At 38.3% G+C, this 3,956-nt stretch overlaps 1 non-coding gene across 1 annotated transcript; it reads right to left on the reverse strand.

Annotated features, from left to right (window-relative positions):
- Positions 1-902: 902 nt before the first annotated feature.
- On the reverse strand, positions 903-1,010 carry LOC126017152 (U6 spliceosomal RNA). Its single transcript, XR_007498815.1, has one exon. It is a non-coding gene; the product is annotated as a U6 spliceosomal RNA (small nuclear RNA).
- Between the last annotated feature and the right edge of the window lie 2,946 nt (positions 1,011-3,956).

The raw sequence follows: 3,956 nt of genomic DNA on the forward strand, positions 1-3,956 counted from the left end.
GGAAGCAATCCTCTACCAAGGAAGACTCTACACTGCTCAGACATTGTCCTGCTCAAAAGAGACTTCCATTAACACTGAGAAGACTTAACAACAACAACGATTTGCTTACAGGACAGGGCTCCCTGCATTGCCCTTTGATTGTAAGGTGAAACCAGAGGACGCTCCACATCCTGACTTCAATGTTGGATATACAGATTCCAGGATCTTAAATACAGAAGCTTGATACCAACAACAGAGACTGTGTGAAAAATATAAGTGTGTTGGCACTACAGACAATGTCTTGGATTGGACGATCTAGCTTGCCTGGAGCCTAGAGTTGGTCTTGTGCCAGGAACCTTCAGGGGTCGGGTCTTTTTGTATTTAGGCCAAGGTTATTTCTTTCCATGTCCCTCATATTTTGGTGGGCCTATGCAAACAACAATTGCCACTCTAACACCATTTTTGCTGTGCTCCTTTGACTCTAATCCTTAAAAAGAACCCAGTTAAGATTTGAGGTTAACTTAAGCTAATATGCATGAATATGGAAATGTAAAAAAAATGCTATGCCTGTAATGTTTAAGGAGTTATGTAAGTTTTATGGCTTTAGATTGCCTTGTGTGCTGTTAAGAAATATTATAGTGTGTTACAATATTAATGTTCTTTGGATGAAATTTCAAAGTTGGGATATCAGCAAGGGGACTTCTGAGAATTATGTTATGTATTGTCCTTCCACTGTAACTTTACCTTGTCCTCTTTCTTTGCATCCTTGTTCTCATAATTAAAAATAAAAAAAAATTAAAAAAAAAAAACATGAGGCAGGCACACGGGGTGGTGGGGGAGGAAGGCGTTCCAGTATCTAGACAATTCATTGATAGTAGGAATAAACTTTACTAGATAAAAGCTTCTGGACTTAGATTGTTCATAAAAATATGGAACATTTCATGAATTTGCATGTCATCCTTGTGGGACAGGACATGCTAATCTTCTCTATACTGTTCGGATTTTAGTATATGTGCTGCTGAAGCGACCACCCAAATATTGTTTTGAACAAACTGAGGATTACTTAAGATCTGGTCAGTATCAAAAGTCATCCAACAGCTGGTATTATTGTAAAATGTTGTTTGAATGGCAGAATAGTCAGAGGAATTTACTTGACATGGTCATCAGGCAGTCTGGAGCCCAGATTCTTCTCCTGTGCTTCCAAAAACAAACAAGCAAGCAAGCAAACAAACAAACAAACACTTTTTTTTGCCCTGGTTCAACAACTGCTATCACTGAAAGCATCACAGACATTGGTGTCAACTTGAAGACAGATGGAAGAAGCCATGCTCTTTCTTCTACCTACATATGTCTACAAATTTGTAGAAGCCATTTTACTCACATCCCATATCATCTCCCAGGCACAAGAAGAATGAATTTAGTTTTTATTTAAAAAGTCATATAAATTTGCATATAAAGGGAGGAGAGGAGGAGAAAGGGGAGCACTAAGATGAGAAGAGCATACATATTTACAGCATCCTAAGTCAGTTTAATGCTGACACAAAGGTGTACAGGACTCCTGAGGCCCTAGTTCATTTGGATCAAGAAGATGCTGACACTATGGGGTACTGAGAATTAAACCCTGATCAGCTGTATGCATGGCAAACACCTCACCTGCTGTGCTCTGTCTCCACTACAGAGGCAGGAATAAGTCCTGGGCACCACATGGTGTTCGTCCCCTTCTCCACCAAAATAAAACTGACCCAAAGAAGCATGGTCCAGGTCACAGCTTCATGACTCCTTACTGGTGGTGCCAAAAGGATTATTCATTGTTTTATGTTATATCCTAATCCTCCCCTCAAAATGCCAGTGCCTTAAGAACGCTTTAGAAAAGATAACTGCTGGCTTTTGCCATAGGCTGATTTTCAATATCTTTATTTTATAATTCTGCGTGAACTTCTAAAAAGTATCTTTTCCATAATGTTATTTGAAAACTAAATGGCAAACAAGGTACATTTTCAAAAACATAGAAGCATACCTGTTGCTCTGAAATGGTTTATCACATTATGATCATGGAATTTCCAGTTACCTGGAAGAAGCTATTCATAGGTACTTGTTTTGAGATGGCATTTTATTTATTCCCAAAACAACACTAAACACATAGCAGAATAAGTTCAAACCCACATTCTAAAACAAAATTGAACAATTTGGACTTTATTCACAGGGAAGGGTTTACACCACAGTCACTAGATTAATGACATTCCCTAAGGGAAAAATGTAAAAGATTATATTTTATATTTTGAGATTTTAGTTCTCTCTCAAAGATTTTTTTCAACAACCGGTCTGGGTCTCAGGCCCATTCACCCTTCTTCCAGTGTATCTTTAAGGGCTCCCTCCTCCTCATTTTAATCCATAGGTCCACAGGCTATTGAATAGGAATTATTCACTCAGACAAAATCAACTCATCACTGAGAGAATTCTGCTGACAGGAAAACTAAGATTTCCTGCTGTTGTTGTTGTTGTTGTTGTTGTTGTTGTTGTTCCATTCAACTTAGACTAACCACAGAAAATTACATATACAAAGCTGACAAATCTCAGAGAACACCCAGCTGCTAGTCAGCTCAACTCTTGCTTCCACATGCCAACAGCCTCCTCTCATGGCACATGAGAGCCTGTACTTCCCCAGAACCAAGCCTTCAACTCCTGCTTTCCAGTTTGGGTCAAAGCATGAGGGAAGGTGGCCCAGAAAGCACAGAATAAATGCTCTTTGTTGCTCCTCATTTGGTAGTATTTTTATTTCCACATTACTTTATATTGTGTGCTGGTGATTTCTTCCATAGCTTTATTTAGAGCCTTCTTTCCATCTGTGTTCATATGACTATTTGCTGCACTGGGGAGGACCAGGAGTTGTGTGACAGTACTGGAAGGGGGGGACCAGGGAAGGTAACATATGCAAGGTGATATGGCCATGTGTTCTGCCCCTCAAAACCTATCATAGCTTTAAGCTTCTTTGTACAGCAATACTTTGTCATATTCAGGCTCCATAAGATGAGTGAACATTTAATTTAGAATAGACATGTGGTGTTCTCAATAGAATTGAGACTAGATACAAAATAGTCTTCCTTGACACTTTTTATTCGAATTCAGACAGTATGCTATAACCTCCCATGTATAGCTTCAGTTCACAGCATATGAATCTGTTCTTGAGTTAAAGGGGTAGACTGGGGTGTGGAGCATGGGGCTATCTTATTAATTCATCAGCATATCCCAATAACTTCTGGGTAGGGCAGATTCCATGGAAGACAGACTTAGATAAATAGTGAGCATATTGTTACAGGGTGAGTGGTGGTGGTCTGGGAACTGCATGTAAGAGGAAGCAATATTGGCTCATGAGTCTGGCACATGAGGAACAAAATACAGTAACCAGGACATATTTGTTTGACCATTTTTAGTCAACAGTCTATGAATATAGGCCTAGTGCTCTATATTTCGGTGTACAATAGTGATAGAAATATTAGTTTCTGTATTTTTTAGTAAGTTTAGTGATTTCTTTAAGCACCATCCCTGTAAACTAAAATATACATGAAGAGGTGGTTCCTACATGGAAAAATTGTCATCAGAATTAAATGAGATAATGCATTGAAGCTGGGTTTTTTCTTTGTAGTATTCAGCTAGAAATAGCTGCCTTTAGTATAATGATAGTATAATCTATCCTTATACAATACTTCATTAACCCTAAGAATATTCTCAAGTTCTTTATAACTTTAAGAGAATAATTGGGTCAGCAAGTGACCTCTTTTATCTTTAGGAAAAGAAAAACCCAATTCCTTAAATCTTTCCTATTTTCTGACCCCTGAATCACATTTTAAAATAAGTTTATTATAATTTGTAAACATTTTAAAATATGATATGTCCACAAATGGACATAATGAAAGCAAGGGGGCTGGAGAGGTAACACAGAAGTCTTGCCTGTGCCCCACACAGGTTTTATCACCAAC

The sequence above is a fragment of the Suncus etruscus genome, chromosome 8, assembly GCF_024139225.1.
Source record: "Suncus etruscus isolate mSunEtr1 chromosome 8, mSunEtr1.pri.cur, whole genome shotgun sequence".
In the NCBI taxonomy this organism is placed as follows: domain Eukaryota; kingdom Metazoa; phylum Chordata; class Mammalia; order Eulipotyphla; family Soricidae; genus Suncus; species Suncus etruscus.